Below are 23,178 nucleotides of genomic sequence, written 5' to 3' on the forward strand. Positions count from 1 at the left end.
ATAGGCTTAGGTGAGTACTAGGGTAACTGTTCTTGTGGGCCATTTTAAGCTTAAACAGTTTCCCTTTTTGTGCTCGAAATAACCTATCTCATTCAATTATAAATTGGCCTTACCCATCTCATGGTTGATAATTATATATTAACCTTAATGAGAATAACTGGGATCATACCATAGATAATTTGAGGAGATCTATGCATGGGATAAAACATTTAAGAACTGCATCTGACTATTAGTGGGACAGGAGGCAGTTGTGGGGTAAATTTTCTGTTTTTCATCCATAGATCCAAGTTGTATTTGAAAATGGCCAGGGATGAACTCTGTTTTATCTGGATGGGAGACTGTTCCATAGTAGTGGCATCCTCTGGGAAATATATATTTTCTTCCATACCATTCTGTTGATATTGTGGAAGAGGTTTGGATTTCCAGATTGATTATTTCTGATACCATTTCATTTGCTGATATGCAGTAAATCCATCAGAAATTTGTCAGAGGATGCCTTGCATGCCAGACACATGTCACCTCTTAGCAGTCTGTAAGATACAGTGTATAGTACCAGGGCTTTGAGTCAGTTAATGTAGGACATGTTTAGGCTATGTATCCTTTTAGCAAGGTATCGCTGTGGCATTCCAGTTGTTGCATGTATCTGGACAGATACAAGCCAAAGGGGGCATTATATTCAATGATTGGCCTAATGAGGACTGAATAAAAGAGAACAATGAGAACCTTACATCTAGACACACTGTCTTTGTTTATAAGCTGTGCAATATAGAAGGAACTTCTAACAATAGACATATATTGGTAACTGTCCCCATAAGTTCCCAAATCTTGAACAACTGAGTCAACTCTTAGGGGTGTATGGTCAATGTGGTAGTTCCCTGGGGGTAGATGACTTCTCAGATATACAGTAATGCACTTTTTGGCATTTAGTTTTCAGACCATAATTTTGACACCAGTTATTTATTTGTGCCAAAGCTTCCTGCAGGAGGGTCATAAGGAGGATAGTTTTTTTTTTTCATATTGTTTCCTCTGAGAAACATAAAATTGACAAACTACATTTAGTGTTCTAAAGTTCTGAACATGAGGCATACTGAGGTTTTTGGTCAGATCAGTACTTTATTAATTTAAAACTAGACTTCTCCTGATTTGGGCATCTGACATTGAGCTGAACTCATTTAGGAATCCAAATTTTATTAACTATGAGCTGCCCCTCTTGGAGTTCACTGCAAGCTATTGTTTATTGTTTGTAATTCACCTTTTCCCTGAAGGTTTTGTCCATCTAGACTAAGTTCAGATACATCTTGCATTGAGTAGGAGTATATGAATGCAAACGTGACTTCATTATACTTGGGAAGAGTTTGAAACACGGGTAGAAAATACTGGGCAGTTTAGACTTAAGCTCGATGGCTATTATTGGGTTATCAGATTTTAGATAAGAAAGAAGTGTCCTTGTCTAGTGAGATTTCTGCACCATCAAGTTGATCAACAATGTTCAGGTTATAGAAACTGTCTGTCGAGAACTTGAAAAACTTTTCTCCATCGAAATTTGGGGCCTTTTCTGTTTTCTTCTTCTGTGACGGCCTCATTTGCTGTAAACCATGTATGGTAGTTTCCAGAAGAAGAGAATTCTTCAGCTTTATTGTGGCGAGTATTAATATGTTGATTACGTTCATGTCACATGTGTTGTCTTAGCTGTCCATCCTACCACTTACTGAGTTGAACTGCAGCTGGCAATATTAATGTTATTTTGCCTCAGATTTATAAACATGGTGATTTTACAGATCTATTCTTTCCAAAGAGTAAATGTTTTTCTTCACTATTCAAGTTATCTTTGCCATACCCTTTTAAAAATCTTCCCTGTCCCTGCAGAACCTGAAACTCTGCTAACATATTTCTAACCTTACCTGTCTTGGTAAGGTAATTGAGAAGGTGGTTTGTATAGAGCATATGTCCTTGCTATCCTTTCATGACTTTTGTGACCCGTACAATTCTTCCTTTTGTTGTCATAACATTCATACTGCCCTCATGAAGGTTATGAATGAACTCAAGTGTCATGCAATTGGTGCTTGTATTTCATCTAGTTGTTCCTGTTTTCTTCTTGATGTTTGACATCAAATATGAGTGGATACTGACTGAGCATGAGCGAACCTGCATTTTTGTTTCTCATAGATTCCTTTAGTGTTGTTTTTTTTTTTTTTACTTTACAAGATGATTGTTATTGTATCCATTCCTCTTTGAGATAACCTTGCTGATGTTATGTTCTGTAAGGCTTCCTTCTGGCTCTGTTGTCATTCATCATGTGATTGTCATCCATGACAGACTGGCATCATATGCAGGATTAGTTTCTGTCTGCCCTGAGATTCAATGCTGAGTGCCATAATGTATACACGCTCTTCTGCAACACTGCATTGGATAAATCAGGTAAACATAAAATGGATGGCTGAACAAATGCTGCAGTTTAACATTTCCTAAAAATTAGTGGACTGAGATATCATGGCCATGGGACAATATTCAGTTCATATATTCCTGAATACATAAAGTCTTACTAGTCATGCGGACTGCTTAGAAATTATTTTCAGTTTGATGAATATGGCTCACTTGAGGCTGAAAACGTTTAAGACAGAAACAATGATAGTACATGTGACTGCAATGGTCTTTTTGGCCCTCACCTTACCCTTATAATTTTATATGCAAGTTGAAATTTTTGGATAAAGTGTATAACAGCTTTGTAAAGAAATGTTGCTGCGATTTGCACAACATATTCATTGCTACCCATATGTTTCTGTTGCATGATGCAGTCATCATAGGTTCATAGGTTCATAGGCAGGTACTAGGCTATTGGCCCTGGGGCCTATACAAGCCCAGTCAAAAAGGTACCCTGGCTTCTGTCACCCAAGAAAATTTTCCTGTGCTACTGTCGAGCAGAGCCACAGAGGTGATCCCCAGGGTGAATTTCCTATTTCCCATCCAATCATCAAGATTATTCTTGAAGAGTGCTAATGAGGAGCTTTGTTTGATAAAGATAGGTAGTTTATTCCATAATATGGGAAGTCTCTGGGACAGGAATCTATCCCTCCAGCATGTTCTGTTTATTGTGGTGACAAGGTTTACCTAAACCTCCCTAGCACATGTAGCTCGGAGGGATTGGGATAGCATGTCCAACAGCTCTGGGTTTGACATAGCTTTGTATGCTAGGCAGAGATCACCTCTGAGTAGGCAATATGCAATGGAGTAAAGCTGGAGTTTTTTGAGATGGTCTGCATAGGGCATCTGTTTGAGGTCAGTAATCCTCTTTGTGAGGTATTTCTCTGGCCTTTCCAGTTGGTGTAGATGTCTTGTGAGGTACATACCAAAAGGGGCATTGTACTCTATAATGGGTCTAATGAGTGATGAGTAGAGGGGAACAATGACCTCTTTTTTTCTGGATGAGAAACCTTTTGTGATGAGGTGTGCCATGTAGAAGTATTTCCTGACTACTGTGGCGATGTGATTATCAAAGGAGAGACTACTGTCCACCTGTGTCCCAAGGTCTCTTATCACACTTTCAGTGTTAAGTATACTACCACATATGTTGTAGTTCATGGGTACAGAGTTTTTACCAAAGGGGATGACAATGCACTTTCTGGCATTGAGCTTAAGGCCATTGCTTTGGCACTAGGCATCTGTCTCAGTGAGGCCCTTTTGTAGGATGCCCACATCGTTAGGAGTTTCGATTATGGCTCCTAGTTTGCAGTCATCTGCGAACTTCATTAGCCAAAGACCTTCTCTGTTAGCCTGTACTTCAGAGAAGTAGATACCAAACAGGAGAGGACCCAGGACTGAACCCTGTGGTACTCCACTTGTCACTGGTCTGAAGTCGGATTTGGAGTATACTACTTTCACAGTGTGGGTTCTGTCAGTTAGCCAGTTGACAACCCATCTTGTGACATAGGGATTTATACCTAGTTTAGTGAGTTTAACTATAATTCCAGAGTGGGGGATGGTGTTGAAAGCCTTGGCAAGATCTAGATAGGTTGTGTGAACCACCTTACCCTTGTCTACAACTTTGGTGACTGCTTCAAAGAAGTCTATCAGGTTTAGTAGACATGATCTGCCTTTTACAAACCCGAACTAGGTGGGGTCCAGAGTTTGGAGATTACGAATGTCTTTGTTTATAAGTTCCATGATGATATGTTCCATGGCCTTGCAGGCCAGGCTCGTCAGGCTAATGGGGCGGTAGTTCCTGAGGTCCATGGTGGCTCCCCCCTTGTGGAGTGGGATAACCGTCACTGTGCACCATTCAGCAGGCACAAAGCCTGAGGTAAGGCTATCATTGAACATGGTACTTAGGTGGGGTGCCAGTTCTTTCTGTAGTTCATGCAGAACGCAGCCTGGGATGTTGTCTGATCCCATGGATGCTGTGTTCTTGGCTTTGGAGAGTGTGGTTTTTACCTGAGCAGCCATGATTACAGGAACTTTGCATTCTTCCGGTATGGAGATGGGCTCTTTAGGGGGAGAGAAGGGGGGTAAAGTTAGTACTGAACCTATCTGCCAAGATGTTGGCAATATCAGTTGGGTCTGTATATTTAGTGCCACTGTGCTGTAACTCAGAGCAGATCTGAGTGTTGCCATTGAAATTCTTGACATAGCTATAGAATGCTTTGTGGTTGTCTTTAGAATCAGTGATGATTTTGTTTTCATAACTAGCTTTGGAGGATTTTATCAGGGATTGCAGCTTCTCAATGAGGCTGACCAGGGAGCTCCTCCACTCATGGGATTTTACTCTCTTTTGCAACAGTTTCTTCCATCTGTTGTACAATTTGTTTATGGTAGGGGACCACCAGATTGGCTTCCTTTTTTTGGAGGTTAGCGTCTTGGTTCTGTTTGGGAAAGCACGATCCATGCACTCATGTAAGTGCTTATAAAGTGCAATTGTGTAGGATTTAGTAGTCGTAACTGTATTGTCAATCTGCATGGGTGATTGTCCATCTGCGTGGGTGTATCATTATTAATTTATTAGGCTCATTCTAGCTTGACCAGTAAAATGCCTTGTACCTCATGATTCTTAAGCACCAGTATAAGTAGAACACCATAACTAGGTTGCTAACTGGTACATCTCAGTATGAACATGTCACGTATGTGCTCTGGTGTTTACAAAGGTTTCCACCACAGGTGAGCACTGCCATCAGGGCATTGCTGCTAGTTTATAATGCCTTTCATGACTTTGGTCCTGACCATCGCATTTGCTACTATATGATTACAAAGTACAGTTCATGATGTCGGGTACAGCGCATCAAATGATCTCATTTCCATTACTTTGGCAGTCACAATAAAAACTTCACTAAGGCAGTTGATGCATTCACAGTTTGTGTCACTTGTAAATATCAAGGTGAACATTGCAAATGTTATGTAGTACTAAAAATGAAGACGTTTATGTGTGTTTGAATGATTGAGCAGTTTCTAGTTCAGAAATAAAATGTATTATTTGAAATTCATTTATTTTTGAAGTAAACTTACCATGTTATTTTGTGTATGCATAACTCATAGACAATTTCAGATTATTTTGTTCAACTACATTTAACATGAAATTTCTTGTTACAAAGTTGGTTGGCAAAATGATGGAAGTTTTGGATTTAAAATTTTGAGTTGTTCTTTGGTACAAGTAGAATAACTGAGATGCCTGAAAAAATGTAACTTGCAACATCTCTGCGTATCATAGAGGAAGAAGCACTGAACATTTTAATATTTATACCTTTCAAAGCAAAGAGAAATATAAAAATATCAGCAAGGCATTCCAAAGGTATCTTGATCTATGAAAAAACATCTGTCATGTATCCATGATTTACTCTTCAGAGGAAATCAGGACTCATTAAGTTATAGAACTATGAAATAAAGTGGAAATGAAGCATACGTTGGAATAGTACAGAAATTCTTTGGCAATGGTGATGTGAAATTGAAATAGTACTGCACACTCATTGAAATATATTATGAGAATAAGCCACTTGCATCGCATGCTGGCTCCAGTCACAATGGCATAGGAGCTATGGACTTATCGGCAAATAGAACAGATGCCTATGGATCAACAGCATTTACAGGTGCATCAAAGAAATATGCTAATATAGAGACAGAATGAGTATGAATAGTGAAATTCAGTGAATTTATTTCTGGGTAAGACTCACATATATAGAATGCATTTGACTTCCTCTTATTGGACGAGCAGATGCCCTCTTGCCAAGACTCTAAATTTGTGATAAAGGCACATCTACAATATGTTCTCCAACCCCTATCAGAGGTTAGATAGCTGACAATGCCTTCCTAACTAGAGGTTAGATAGCTGAAAATGCCTTCCCTCACAGAGGTTAGATAGCTGACAATGTCTTCCTTACCAGAGGTTACATAGCTGACAATGAATTCCTTACCAGAGGTTAGATAGTTGACAATGTCTTCCCTCACAGAGGTTAGAAAGCTGACAATTAATTCCTTTCCAGAGGTTAGATATCTGACAATTCCTTCCTTACCAGAGGTTAGATAGCTGACAATGCCTTCCCTACCAGAAGTTATCTAGATGACAATGCCTCGTTATTTTGTTTTTTTCTCAATACTGGCTGGTACAATGCCAGGGCTGCTCGTCAGACATGAGCTACTGGAGGAAAGGTGAGGGATTTATGCCTCTTTGTCACAAAACCAGTGAGAAAAGAGACACAATTTGAGGAATTGTGATTTCACAATGGTAGATATAGACCAAAAATCAAGAAAAGGGAAATGGGGGGGGCTCTTCTGTTTAAAGGAAGACTACAAAGGATTACAGAAGACAAAACATACTGGAGAAGGGAGGAAGTTTATCTTGATAAGTAATACATGAAGAAGTAGATGGAGGACATGCAGCTTTTTTATGAACCAGAGATAGCAATAGACATTTTAGAGAGCTCTTTTCAGATTGGGAGCAAAGAGAAAGAAAGCAGATATTGAAGTGAAAGGCAGGGATTTCACAATAACTCTAGATATGAGAAAACATAGACTGAGAAGACAGAATAAGACTTCATATTGGGTGCTTATGACAAGAAGTAGGGGAAGGTGGATAGGGGAACATGAGGAGATGTAGACTGCAGGAGAGAAGGGAATTTATTTGGGAAGAATATCATAGACCAGAGTGATAATAGGCTACACACATTTCTATGGAGAAGAACTAAGTAAGACAAAGTTAGACAGATGGATTTTAGATAGAGGTATCTCTTATAATAACCCAGTGATTCTGGAGATGATTGTCAAAGAAATAGTGGAATGAGGGGATGGTGTCTGGTAAGGTGGCAGTAGATAATAGTTAATTTGTAAAGAAGAAGCAGGTACTTGGCCAGATCACTAAGAAGAAGAATGAAGACAATGACTTTGACTCTAGTGGGATGTGTTTAAAGCACTAGAAAAGAAGTGAAAAATAATGAAAGAAAATAGATGAAACTCAAAGAAAAGATGAAGGCCATAGCAAGAAAACCTTCTGAAGTGTAAAAACATACACATGCAGATGAGAAATGGAGATAAGTGGTAATATGTGGAAAATGACTTCAGGTAGAGGCCAAGAGAATGCAATGAAAATGTTCAATAGACAAAGCATATACTGGAAAGACTTATGAAGAATAAAGTGGAGTAGATGGAGAAATATATACCTCAACTTTTCAAAAGAAGAGCTGGAACAAGTGCATGGAAAACAGAAGAACAACAGAAGGGAAAGTTAAAGGGAAAAATTCATAGATTATGCAGGTCTTTAGGGACCGCTATAAACAAGTGCATAGTGAGGTAGGGTGGAGGGGATGGAGGAATAAGGCAGGAAATGACAGAAAGATAGAGTAGCTTAGAAGTGGAAAAGCTGGAAAGCTTGAGGAGTGTTATCTCCAAAGATAAAGTACAAATGGCATTGCAAAGGATGATAATAATAACAAGTATCTGAAAGGGATGGAAAGAAAAAAGGGAGTTTGCTCCAAGGAGAAGTATATTGGTCAAACGTTTGGTCACTGTCCACATAAGTTCCCAAATCCTGAACAACTTGGTGGGAGGTATTGTCAATGAGATTGTTCCCCAAGGTAGACAATTTCCCAAAGGGTACAATAATGCCATTTTTGGCAATTAGTTTTGGACCATGACTTTGACATCAGTTTTGTATTTGAGGTAAACCTGCCTGCAGTGTGGCTTGGTCAACTGGGGATTCAATGACTGCTCCTAGCTTACTGTCATCTATAAACTTTATCAGTCAGATCCCTTTGGTACTGGCTTTTACTTCAGAAAAGCAGATGCCAAACAGGAGATTTCTCAGCACAGAACCCTGGGGGACTCTATTGGTGACTAGTGTCTTTGTAGAGGTAACTTCCCCTATTTTGATTTTCTACATCCTATCTGTGAGCCACTTGGCAATCTGGGAGGGGGGATAGGGGTTTATTCTCACTTTATTTAGCTTTTCTACTATGGCTGAGTAGAGATTTGTGTCAAAGTATTTGGCTAGGTCAAGATATGTAGTCTGTACTAGTTTTCCTTCATCCATTGTTTGGTGCCCTTTTCAAATAAATACACCAGGCTGAGTAAGCATGACCTGCCTTGATGAAGCCAAACTGAGAAATAGCTAGTGTTTGGAGGTTCCCTATGTCCTGATTGATTAATTCCATTATGTCTTTCAATGGCTTTGCATATCAGCCTGGTCAGACATATGGTCTTTAATTGCTTGGGTTTGTTGAAAGTACTCCCTTATGCAGGGGAACGAATGCAGTTGTTCTCCATTCACTTGATACAAAACTTGTATGAAGGCTAAGAGTGAACAGTGTTGTTAGAGATGTAGGTAAATCATGCTTCATACTTTTTCAAATACATCAAGGGATATTGTTGGGACCCATAGTTGCAGTATTTTTAACTTTTGATGGTACTTTTATGACTTGGTCTTGAGTGATAGCTGGAGGTGAGCCAGTTTCAGGTATATCTTGAGGTACAGATGGATGGGAGAGATGAGTAAAGTTAGAACTAAATTTATTGGCCAGGAAGTTCACTATATTTTTAGCTTCAGTGCAGGTAACATCATTCATAATCAGTTCAATGCATTATCGCATTGTGCTTTTGAGATTACGAACATAACTTAAAAATGACTTGCAATTGTCTTTGGCTTGGGTAGCTATTTTAGCCTCAAACTTGATTTTGGTGAGTTTTATGAAACTCCTGAGTTGTTTGTTTATTTTATTGACAAGGGCTGTAACATTCTGGGAATTATTCCTTCTTACTTTTCTTCAAAATTATTTTTCTTTTATTATAGAGATTGTTGATATTATGGTTTCACCATGTGGGTTTGTTTCTGGTGGTTGCCCTGCACTTGTTCCTGCTGGATAGAGCTGCATCTATGCAGCTGTTTACATGCTGGTATAATGTGGTGGTGGTGTACATTTCTTTCATATGTTGTGGATTTAACTGGATTTGGTGGGGATTTTAAACTTTCCAGTATACCACTTAGTAGTAGTAGTTCATCTTAAAGAAATTTGTAAATGCACTTTGGGTGGAAGGGATCTCTGGTTTCAGTTTTATTTTGAGAGACACTGCTTTATGGTCAGATAAGTAATGAAGATATGCAAGGGATAGTGCAAGGTGATCCCACACTAGTAAGGACAAGATCCAATATATTATTTCCCCTGCGGGTACTCAGACTAAGTGTTACAGGGCATTTGTATTGACAAATTCCAGGAATTTCTGTGCTTGTGTGCTAGTGATGGTGTAGGTTTCTCAAGTTATAGTTCCTCAATACCAAAGTCCCTCCTTAAAGAACATCTTTCCAAATCTTCGTTATGCTCATATTCCTCAACTAGCCATCTTTTAGCTAATATTAGCAGCTTGCATTATTTCCATAATGTCTCCTTGTAAGCACCTTCTATTCTCCATAACTACATGCTAAGTAGTTCTCTAACTCATAATTTACTCACACTAGAATAACTCTGTAACTTTGTATTCATTACTACTAGCAATACTTAAAAATTGTATTTTATTATCTATGTAGGTTTTTGCATATATAATTCTTTTACTGTTTAATGCCTATGTCAAAGATGAACGTTTTACTGCTTGCACCTATATCAACTTTATATTTTAAAAATCTCTAGAGAAGTTTATTTCTTCTCAGTATTAATATTCTTGTATTTTGTATGATTGATGTGGAACTTTTCTCTCCAGGCCTCCACTGAAAATGGATAATCTGTATCCACTTAACTTTCCTGGTTACTAAATGTCAAATAAATAGTTGGATGGTTTAGATCACCTAGGAAAATGATATCTGGGTTTAATATTGAGTGATTCTACTTCCTGTAGATTGGCATTATCCCTTTAATTTGTCATAGATGAAGTTCTATAGTTAGCTAATATATGGCACAGTACCTTTCTACCTTTCTGGTGGACATAAAGAAGCTCTAATGCATCATGCTGCTTTACCAACCTTGATGTGAGTCTTATCTGGCTGTAAATTGATATACTTCTCCAACCCACCCTCCTCCACATAGTAGCTGGTCTAAATGTGTGGCAGGTGTTATGGCTGTGCTTAGCTGGAATGGTTTCTGCTATTTTAAAGCATGTCTGAGTCCCTGCACATATGTCGATGTATTCCATAGTGAGAAGGGCTTGTAGGGAATGAAGTTTCTTGGTCAGCCTTCTTGCATTGATCAATAACATCTTCATATTTTCCTTTGCGTGTTTGATATTTTGCTAGGTATATCCGGATGGCATTGCCTAAAAAGGCACTATGGCAGTGGACAATGTCTTTGCCAATAATCAAAACCCTAGAGGGGGCAAATGCAGACCATCCCTAGTGAAGCAGCACGGTCTGTCAATCATATCCTCCCAGGCTGACAAATATTGAACCCCCTTTGAATGATACTAACAACTAAGCATATTATTGAAGTCAATCACTTTTTGCTCATATTTCAGCATCATCCTTGTAGAAGGTAGAATGCTGCTCAATGCTAGGCTCATATTTGCCTTGGACACATAGCCTGAGAGCCCTGTCATGTAATTCTTCATATAGTCCGGGGATGTACACCTGAAGTCATTAACACAGGCATGAACTATAATGGAGTTACACTGGTACTTATTGTTCAAGATCCGAGTGCATGTGTGGTCTGATAGATCCTGGTACAAGGCAAGCAACTAACCATCACTCTTTCTTGCTCATTCGAGTAAAAGGTACATCTGTATGCCTTACAATGTATGTGCTATGGGAGGAAGTAGGCTTAATATGCTGCATGTGCTTTGTGCATGTGCTGCATTTTGGTGGTATTTGAGGTTTAGGCAAACTAATCTTTAGAACCTCAGCATATGATAGATCATATGTATTGTGATGGCCTTGGAGAGGTGTGATGTGTAGTATATTGCTGATGATTTTGGTGTCTGAAATTACTGTGTGTGAGATTTTTGCCTCCTTGGTGTCTGAAATTACTGTGTGTGAGATTTTTGCCTCCAAGGATATTACATATGTAAATCTCTCCTACACTGTGTTATGCTGTTTGAGTAATAGATTATTGTAAGACAGCATGAGACAATTCTTGCACTGTCTCAAGATAAGAGCTAAATAAGGAATTAGTCTTTAGTTTAGCAGATGAGGGAGATAATTGCATCATTCAAACATGTATCAAAAACTAAATTCTAATCCTGTGCTAGAATATAATGGGTCATTTTGGATTTGCTGGAAAGGGGTGAAAGGTTGGGTTTCTTCTCACAATCTGACATCAGGAGATTACATATTAAGGAACCCAAGGATGTTAGTTCTTTTTATCTTACCTAAAGTTTATAAAAATATACAGAACCCTCCAGGAAGACCAATTGTGTCAGGGGCGGGCACGTTTTTACAGAACGTACATATATTTTTGGATGCACATTTGAAAGTTTTTTTGTCCAGAGTAGGCACGCATATAAAAATGGTAAAGAATTCTCTGATTTAGTGGGAGGTATGAAGTGGGAGAGAGATTTTTATTGGGCCAGCATGGACGTTAAAGTATTGTACACTAGCATTAAGAATGGTTGGGGTATTGAGGTAGTAGCTAAAATGATGGGGAAGGCCCTAGAACAAGTTTCATTTTGCAATTGCTTGAATTATCATTCACACATAATGGGCCGGATTCACGAAGGCTTGCACAGAGTCTTAGAGTAAAGTAAGACTCCATGCAGCCAACATGTCCGCCGAGCGATCCAGAAACAGCCGGTAGGGACATGCAACTGAGATCTCTAAACTAGTCCTACACGGACAGGGCTGGGATATGCAAATTACTTCAATTGCAGGTGAAAGCTATGCAAATGAGGTAAATTTGCAATCCAGGAAACCCGAACCTGTCCAAGTAGGAGTAGTGTTACTTGCAGAAATGTACTCAGTTGATAACTGAAAACTTGCAAATAGCAAAACGGAGCCATGTCAGCTGGAAATAAAGCATGAATGTACAGGAGGAAGCATGCCAATGGCCAAAAATACGACCATTGGCAATGGGAAGGGATGTAAATTAAAAATAAAATAACTTTTTTTATCCCGATCTCCGGGGTTTAACCGTAGCACAGCGCCATGCAAACACGCTGAGCCCTAAAAAGCAGAAAATTAATAATTAAGATCCACAAATGTGGATTTTATAGCTAAAACGAATTTACAATGCAAGGGAATGGCAGGCTGAAGACAACATGGCCACCGAGTAGAGGTTGCTAAGGGGGGAAGCTCAGTCTAAGAGATGTAACTAAGCATTAGTAGGCAATCCTATGCAAATGAGAGTTAGGATAGTGAATCACAAGTTTACATAGCAAATGAGCACAGTCAGTGGAGTGTAGCAGTAGGATAAGGGGAGGAACAGAGTAGAAGATAGGTGACATCACGAGGGGGGTATGTATGAAAGGAGTGAAGCTCATTGGAGCAGAGTGTCATGTGTCAGCTTACATTCACATAAAAGTGAAAGAGGTGTGTCAACAGGTAGGCCAGGTAAAGTCAAGAAATCGAAGGTGTATGCCGTGGATAACACCAAAGTTTCTTGCTGAGCGTGCATGCGCACGTGTGCGTGCCAGTAAACCCGAGTAAGACAGTGTGCGCGCGTGTAACCGTGTGTGCACGAGTGTAGGCTTGAGTAAGCATATGTAAGGCTGTGTAAACAGTTATAAGTGTGTTTGCACCGGTGTGTGCGCATTTTAACAAGAATAAGTAAGTTTTAGTCCATGTAAGCATGAGTGCGCTCATGTTAGCTGCTGTGCGTGTGTTTGCGCTTGTGTGCACAGTGCTCCCCCCCTGAAGAAACAGAAAGGAAAAAGGAAGCAGACCAAATAGTGAAAGTTACCAGGGAGTACTAGCAGAGCTAGCAGGTGAAAACAATCAGAACAGGCAATTATCCAGGCAGAACACTAGCACTTAAAACTCTGCAAACAACAGTCCATTATGTTTCTCTTAAGAGACACTGCAACACTGTGGTAAGCTAATAGAAGTGAAAACTGAAAAAGCTTCACTGAGACAAAAAATGTTAGGGGCTGCCATTGCTGTTATAAGGCGACATATGCAACATGCTGAGGGTGGTGATAATGCAAATGCTGCTGGACAACCCACAGTGAGGAGATGGAGAAGAGTGTACAGGCCCAGGGTTACCTACCAGGGGCTACATGAGCTAGAGATAGTGGAACGCTATAGAGTGGACAGAGACCTCTTGCAGCAAATTGTTGAGCTGTGCAGGCCATGCCTCACACACAGAACCAACAGAGGGGAACCCATCCCAGTGGAAACTAAGGTATGTGTTGGCCTAAGAATATTATCAACAGGTACCTTCCAGAGACCAGCTGGTGATATGATGGGGATATCACAGGCATCAATATCCAGAGTACTGCACCAGTTCTTGGATGCCATGTCAGCACATGTCGGTGATCATGTATATTTCCCCAATTCCTGTGAGGTATTGGCTAGCAATATGTGTCTCTTCCAGCAAATAGTGGAATACCCTGAGGTAGTGGGTGCAATAGACTGCACTCACATATGCATCAAAGCACCAGCCAGTGAGCGGGGTAGGGTCTACTTCAACCGCAAGGGCTTCCCCTCCATCAGCTGCCAGATTGTGTGTGATGCCCAGGGCATAATACTGAATGTGCGTGCTGGCTGCCCTGGAAGCTACCATGATTCCCATATCTGGCATCTGACGCAGCTGTACCAGACATTTGCCAATGGGGACATCCCACATGGTCACCTAGTGGGGGATGCTGGCTATGCACTGGAGCTATGGCTGATGACACCCATCAGAAATGCACACACAGCTGAACAGGAACGCCATAATGAGGCACACGCACAAACACAAAATGTAATCGAGCATATGTTTGGGCTGCTCAAGTCATGGTTCCAGTGCCTGGACACATCTAGTGGAGCCTTGCAGTACTCACCAACTACATGTACCCAAATTGTCATGCTGTGTGCTATGCTACATAATATGATCCTGCGAAAACAGCTGCAGCAGGACCAGAATAGGCCTGGGCCAAACAGCCCCCCATCATTGCCAAGGCCATCACAGGCAGAACGTGACTCAGAGGAGGAACAACCTGAGCCTGCCCCAGTAGGCAGAAGGAGGCGTGCCCAGTATGCTTTGGCCTTGGCAAAGAGGCAACACATAGCACATACACTGGTTCAGTAGGAACTCTGGAAATGATACCTCTCTCTGACCTGCACATATAGTAAAAGGGATGCCTACGTTGACATTACCTGCTTTCAAACATGTATAGGGAGTGTAGTATGTACATCCAACATAGGCAGCCCTGCATCAACAACTGAGGCATGATTGCCATGTGTTAAGCAATATAAAGCAGTACTAAACAGCATTTACCATCATGAAGTATATGTAAACAAAATCGCACACATCAACTGCTACAAATGTTGTCAATGTAGAGTAATATTGGCCAATGTCCAGCAATGATGGTTAATATTGAGCAATGTTGTACAAGCTGGGTCTAGGTAAGGCATAGCTGAACAAAAGCCAACATGCTCATATTTGCTCCACTGGCCCCTAAGCAGTTTGGTCTGCTCAGTATGAAAATATTAGCAGCGATGGGCTTCGAACCCAGGATACTGTGCACGATAGTCATAGTACTGAACTACTAAACCATGACAGTACTGCAGTGGTTAGACTGTATGAAGAAATGTTGATAAGTCTATGCAAAGTATTTCATGGAAACGAAACCCTGCAGGCACAGCATAATCCCTGTCGACTTATGACACAAAGGTGAGTCCTGCAGTAAGAATAGAACCTGACTTTCAACACACACAGTAGAAATGTTAATATTGGACATGTAGACATACATCAAAAAATGTAGTGGACCTCAGACAGCAACATACTGAAAGGTCACACTGGGCATGCTCACACACTTGAATACATAAGACAAATGTCAGGCAACAGAACACTGACAGTCTGAACTAGGCATGCTCACACACTTAGGCCATGTTGGAGTACAGCACTGGGCCACACATAGCAGGCAGTTGCATGTGTTATCCCAGGAACCTCTCACTACCCAGAAATCTTCCCTGTGCACACACTGATATGACAACAGACATGTAAATAATATAGTGGAACCCTGCCATAAGCAAATATTTTCTGCAGATACCTAAGCGGTTCATAGAAAGTGTGAAAGCAAAGATGATAAAAACCTGCAAACAGTATCAGCAATAAACATTGTGCATCACGAAAATTATCATAGGTTCAGAGGTTGATACTAGGCTATCTGCCCTAGGGCATGTACAAGCATAGCCAGAGTGTGTTTGGCTTCTGCTACAAAGTCTAATGAGAACACTGTACCTCTGAATAGTAGGTCACACAAGATAGCCCATTCATGTTGAGTGTATTGTGCCTCTGTCTAGCAGGGACCCAGAAGATATCCCATGGGTAAACATGTGATCACCCATCCACATGTCAAGATGTCACCTGTAGGTAGTCAGTGGGTGGCTCTGCCTATGCAAAACTGGGACTACACTCCAGAGTGAGTGGAGGCTTTTTTATAATAATCTGTTCCCCCAGCATGTCCTTTTAACATCACTGCTGAGGTATATGTCCCTGGAGTGTGTAGCTCCAAGGGAGTCGGATATCCTGAGGTGGAGCATGTCCAGTAAGTCTGAGTCAGATATTGCCTGCAACTACAGACACACAACACATCCATGTAGGTGGTAAGTGACTGAGTATAGCTGGAGTTACTGTATTGGAACTGTGCAGGGCATCAGTGTGAGTCCCTACATTTGCTTGATGAGTAACATTTGTGGCCATTACAGTTGCTGCAGGTGTCAGGTAAGGTACATCCCAAATGTCGCATAGTAACCAAGCATGGTCATGAAGAGTATAGGGGCACAATGACCACATGTGATCAACATGTGAAACCATGTGGGATATGGTGGGCTATGTAGACATACTGTCTAACCACTATGGCAATAGGATTGTCAAAGGCGAGAGTACGAACAGGTTGTGTCCCCAAAACCGTAACAACCACTACTGTATGTAATGGATTACAACCTATGTGGTAATGTGTGGGCATTTTGTCATCCTCAAAGGGATGACTATGCAACTAATGGCATGTAGCCATGGGCCATGGCTCAGGCACCATTCAACCTATCTCTGTGAGACCCTGTATGAGTATGCATGTGCCAGCAGGAGAGCTGATTATGGCACCCAGTTTGCAGTCATCTGCGAACATGGGCAGCCATAACCCTCCTGTGATAGCCTGTACATCACACAAATATATACTGAACAAGAAAGGTCCCAGGACTGAGCCTTGTGGGATGCCATGTGTAATTGGTGTATAGTCAAACATGGCACCTGCAACACTGAGCATGTGGGTGTTATCCCTGATCCAGGTAGCAATCCATCGTGTCAGATATGTGTCGATATTGATGCTAGGGAGCCTATGCATAATGGCCGAGTGGGGTATTGTGTTGAAGGGTTGTGCAATGTACAGGCAGGCTATGTGGACAACTGCCCCAACACTGATGGACCTGGTAACTGTTGAAAGAATATGAACAGGTCCAACAGGCAAGATCTGCCCACAACAATGCTGTAATGTGTAGGACTCAGTGTCTGTAGGTTTCCCATGTCTATGTGCATGAGTCCCATTACAATACACCCTATAGCTTTGCAGAACAGGCTAATTAGCCTTTTAGGCCGATATTGCCTGTGGTCTGTTGTGGCAGTATTCAGTGGAGCGGGACCACTATCGCTGTACACCATTCCGTGGGTACATATGCTGCAGTAACTCTTATGTCGAACAGTGACGTAATGTGAGTGTTATATCTGTCATGAAGGCTGTGTATGACACAGGCTGGGACACCATCTGGTCCGATTGATGCTGTGTTGTCCGCTGTGGGGAGGGCAGCACTCACCTGTTTACTCGTGATGTCTGGGAGGTTACACTCTGTTGGTATGGACAGTACCACCTTAGGGGGGTGTGGGGGACACATCTGCACTGAACTTGTTTTCCAGGATGATGGCAATGTCCGTGGGTTCAGGGTATGTTTAGTCAGTATGCAGTAACACACAGCATATCAGTGAGTGTCCAGCCAGGTACCTGAATCGACTGAAGAAGGCCTTCTGAGTGTCCGACGTGTCTGGTGCAATTGTCCGTTAGAAGCGTGCCTGACATAATTACCCAAGTGATTGTAGCTTTCTGCTAGTACAGATCACAGATGCCTTCCTTGTCTGGGATTGTGCTCTATCATGTAGTAGCTTCCTCCATTTGTTGTAAAGCGTATGAATGGCTGGGGTCTACCACACAGGTCCACTGCCATTGCAGGAATGAGTCTAGTTGTTATTTTTGATGTAATGATCCATGCGGTCCACTAGGTGTCCATAGAATGTGTATGTAAAGGATACAGCAGTCTGAGCCATACTTATCACTGACCCAGGTTCTCTGAAGGATACCACCATGGTTTGGAGGAGTGTGATGTTTTTCTATGGGAAGTTCACCAACATTACCCCGGAAGGGTGTGGGGATGGGATATAGATGTCCAGTGAGATAAAGTATGTTCTGCCCTTAGCAATGAGGGGTATATCGCAGGTGTGGAACATAGAGTCCCCATGTCAGTGATAATCATGTCCGATATGATGTCCCCTCGTGTGGGTGTGGTGACTGGTTGTGCCATAGCATATGAGTGTAGAAATAGTACCAACTGTTGGTCGAGGGTGTTGTGGCCTGAGTACTATCCACAGTCAATGTATGGGTATTTGACATCACCCAATATAATGGTGTTTGGGGAGACCTTCATATCGTCCAATATTCACAGGGAAGTTGAGTGGGGTTGCTGAGTTGGGGAGTGGTCTCTAGCAGGCAACAAACCAAAAGGCCGATTTGCACAATGTTAGGTGCACATGTATGGTCTGTGATGCTTTGTGCAGTGCTACCAACCTGGAGATATGTGTATCTGTGATGTATATGGATACACCCCCTATTTGTGTTGGCCAGTCTGAGTTATGTGGTCAGAAAGCATGGTACGAAATACAACCTGGTAGTGCTGGTGTGCATGTGGGAGCCTGAACCATGTGTCTGTTAGTGAACAGATATTGCTATCCTCCATACTGAAGAGATTCCTGAGTGGGCACAATTTGAGGGTAATACATCTGGTGTTGAGCAGCATTACCCTCAGTGTCATGTACTCTGTAATGTTTATGGAGGTGGTTCTGTCCTTTGAGCCCTGCTTAAATAAGGCACTATGGTGGCAGCAAGTGCCCTAGCCAGTATTCAAAAGTCCAAGGGTGACAGGTGCAAGCTGTCCATAGGGAAGCTATGTGGCATGTCAAGCATGTCACCCCTGGGTGACAGACACTGTATCCCCTTTGAATAACACCAATATGTTAGCCAACTGTTAAACATGATCAGTGTGTTGGTATACTGTGGCTTCATACTTGGTGAGTGTAAGATGCTAGACAAGGTCAGGGTAATACTGGGCTGGGCTACATGATCACAGAGTTCCTCTATGTTTCATGTCATGTGGTCCAAGGAGGAACGTCTGAGGTTGTACGCACCAGCTTGGACAATGATAGCATCAGTCCTGGACTTACTTTGGAGTGACCTGAGTGCATGTGTTATGTGGTGGATCCTGGCACCTGAGAGACAGCTCAAAGTGACTATTCCCTTGTTTGGCTTGGTGAGTGGGACAACAGTGTGTTTGACATTAAGTGTCACCTATAACAAGTGTATCAGGTGTGTTGTTTAGCCCAAAGGGCAGTGACTGTGTGGCACACTGACATTGTGAACTGTGTGATATGTGGGCATTGTAGTGGGGTAGCAGTTGTATGTGTGTCTGCTGTGGAGGTCTCTGCTGCTTAGGCAGAGTATATGTAGAGCCTCCGAATATGTGTATGTATGGTAATGTGGTTTGTGTGCTGTCACTATCGGTGTATGTGAGACTGATATGTGGTGTGTGTGGTCACCCTCACCACCTGATAGACTATGCCAGTCATGGGTCGAGAGAGCTCAGTGTCCTGTATGTCAATATTGTTACATCTCCCACATATATGTGAGTGTGATGTGAGAAGGAGAGGGTTGTCTGTGTACATGAGGCAGATGTGACATTTTGTTATAACCACAATATTCACAAGCTGGACTGGACAGTACACATTAAACCAACCCTTGACATGCCAGTGTATTATGATGACATACTCTGTAGCCTGAGCACAAAGGATCAGTAGGGTGTTAAGTGTGTAAAAGAGTATAACCGGGATTAGTGTTCAGGTTTGTTGGTGTTTTGTAAAGAGTAGCTGAGAAGGAGTCCAGACTGAGAATCATGACATGTCCTTCAGCTATGTAATAAATAGTAATGTACACGCATATATGTGCTGAGTCAGGGACAACTGTACCTTACTTGCATTGCCAACATCTTATCAGACAGGCCCATGTATACATACCCACCTCCCACAGACGATAGTCCCTGACATCATACCAGGAGATATCATGTGTAGAATGGCTGAACAGCTCCCCCCAAAGCCAAAAGCATGGCAGCAATTGGATTACATTGTTTCCCAATATGTGTCATACATGCACTACAGAACAAACAGACCCTGCACCTGAACAGACTGTTGAGCCTCACCCACTCCACAGGACCTGGAACCGTCGAATGTGTTACAGCAACATAAGGCACTCCCCACATGTGTGGGTGCACAACACACCATGGGAAGTATAGTCCAGTAAGCCTATAAAGTTTGATCTGCAAGGCCATGGAGTGCATCATGGCAGATGTGATAAACAGAGCTATTGGAAACCGACAAACACACAACCCTACAAACTGTAGTATGTTCATGTGTAGATCATGGTTCCCAAGCATACTACACCATCTGCAAGGCAGCCACCCAGGACATACATCATGGAACAGAGCTACACATGTCCCACATAGACTTTGAACAGCTCTTCATCAACATCACAGACACGTCATATCCACAAAATCAACAATCTGTGCATAGATATGTGTTGACATATGAAGGGATATCAATGTGTCCACAGATAGATCACACAAGGTGAGACTCACGGGGTCCTGTACAAACTGTTGATATCTGCCAACCTACATGGATCATTCCTGGGATTGCAAAACAATGTGTACACACATTACCATGTCCAGTCTAATTATGTCATAATCTTACAAATATACCAAGAGAACAGAAATCACCCAATAAAGCATGTAGTGCACTGTGTTAATGTGTATCTCTCTAGTATCATAACATAGTTAGGTAGGGGTTTGAGACTGTCAAGTGTGTGTGTGTGTGTGTGTGTGTGTGTGTGTGTGTGTGTGTGTGGTTTCCTTTGAGAGAAGTAACCTTTTTGGAGACTGGAAAAACACATTAAAAAGAGGTACATCCCTCTTTCTGATGATGTCAGCATCCTACAAATATTCAAGGAGAACATAAGCCCCCCAATACTACATATAGTGCGCTGTGTTAATGTGTATCTCTCTAGTGCTATAACATAATTAAGTAGAGATTTGAGTCCTGCAAATGCCGTGTGCGTGTGGTTTTCTTTGAGAGGAGTAGCCTTTTTGGAGACTGGGAAAACACATTAAAAGAGGTACATCCCTCTTTGGAAAGTCTGATGATGTCAGCATCCTACAAATATTCAAGGAGAATATAAATTACTCACTAATGTATATAGCGCACCATGTTAATGCATATCTCTTTAGTATCATAACATAGTTAGGAAGGGGTTTGAGTCCTGCAAACGCCATGTGTGTTGGGGGGTGTATGTGTGTGGTTTCCTTTGAGAGGAGTATCCTTTTTGGAGACTGGGAAAACACATTAAAAGAGGTACATCCCTCTTTGGAAAGTATGATGATGTCAGCATCCTACAAATATTCAAGGAGAACATAAACCATACAGTAATGCATATAGCGCGCCATGTTAATGCATATTTCTCCAGTATCATAACATCATTAGGAAGGTGTTTGAGTCCTGCAAACGCCAAGTGTGTATGTGTGTGGTTTCCTTTGAAAGGAGTACCCTTATTGGAGACTGGGAAAACACATTAAAAGAGGTACATCCCTCTTTGGAAAGTCTGATGATGTCAGCATCCTACAAATATTCAAGGAGAACATAAGCCCCTCCCCCAAGTAATGCATATAGCGTGCCATGTCAATGCGTATCTCTTTAGTATCATAACATAATTAGATAGGGGTTTGAGTCCTGCAAACACCAAGTGTGTGGGGTGGGTGTGTATATGTGTGGTTTCCTTTGAGAGGAGTAGCCTTTTTGGAAACTGGGAAAACACATTAAAAGAGGTACATCCCTCTTTGGAAAGTCTGATGATGTCAGCATCCTACAAATATTCAAGGAGAATGTAAACCACCCAGTAATGCATATAGCGCACCGGGTGTGTGTGCGCCCAGGTGGTCAATGCAGTGTGGGTTTTGCTTTTACTACGGTATGACATATGTTTCAAACAGTATGTGCATTGCACACATCAGGTATCTGCATGTCAAATAAATACGTGTACATGTGACATCAATCAGTACATAGGTGTGAAGCCTGCATATGACATGAATACATTTGTAACCTTTGACAGATTGTGCCGCTGCTTCACAAATCATAGGTCACATATGTACGTCTGTGTCAAGCCCGGCCAATGTAGTGATCCGTGGCCAAGGACATCTCTGCCACACACACCCATGACATGTACTATAGAGTACTGTGAGTGAGGGTAATTGCCGGGGTATATGTCAGACATGTTCATACACAACAACGATTGGCAATAATGGACAGTCATTATAGGTGTACACCAGCCCTGTGGATATGCATGCAGGCCCCTAATGTGTTATGTGAAACACCGAGGGACCACACAATACCTATGAATATGTGGATACCAAGGGATAGATGACATGACACGTGTCTGTCTGTACACATTGGTACCCAACATACATGCTGAGGGCTAACACCTATGTGGTACTGTCAGGATAGTATGTATAGTAAATGTGGATGAATATGCCATAGCCAGCTTACTGCTATACAGCATGTATTGGACAACAGGTATCTGTCTGTATGATACCCTTGTGTAGGATATGTGTCCCATCCAGGGAATGCAGTGTAGGCCAATGCATGCATTTCCAGATGTTGATGGACATATCCCTCATGTATTTGCATGTACCTAAGTGGGCTATATGCCACACAGGTGTGGTCCCAGGAACGTGTGCTGGTCAATACCACTGGTTACTGTTATTGTATAGTACTGGAAGGATCCAACTGTTACTGAGTTCCCTACAACTGTGAGTCATTTGTCAGGGCATCATCTAATGATTGGTTATAGTCATGCTGTTGAGATGGTGTATACTACCAGACTGCAGATCATTGTCAGATATCAACAGTATCACCCACAGCATAGTGCCAACCCATGTCATACACACATGTGTACCTATGTTAGTACATATCTGTAGTAGAATGCATACTGGCCATCGAAAGATACCATGAGATGTTAACAATGTGCAGAACAGGGCATGTCGCACATCCCACGTGTCCACTATGCACATACATGCAGACAGTGTGCACACACCATGTTCACAGATGTACACTCACTAATTTGTAATGCACACATCACACATTTACTGCCCAACTCACTAACACATGCTGGCAGCACTGTACACTTCAGCCAAGTGGCACATGGGTGGACATTACATACTCAGGTCTAACACTGGTGTAAACAATGCTACAATGACTATCACAGCTGTGATGCATAATGCCTGCTCAGGTA

At 41.8% G+C, this 23,178-nt stretch overlaps 1 protein-coding gene across 1 annotated transcript in view; it reads right to left on the reverse strand.

Moving 5' to 3' along the window:
* Positions 1 to 23,178, reverse strand: part of LOC122808560 (cytochrome P450 2F3-like) — a 176,395-nt gene that overhangs the window by 27,517 nt on the left and 125,700 nt on the right. The gene's annotated exons all lie outside the window — the stretch shown is intronic.

This window comes from Protopterus annectens, chromosome 8.part0 (assembly GCF_019279795.1).
Source record: "Protopterus annectens isolate FY-2018-M chromosome 8.part0, PAN1.0, whole genome shotgun sequence".
Lineage (NCBI taxonomy): Eukaryota > Metazoa > Chordata > Ceratodontiformes > Protopteridae > Protopterus > Protopterus annectens.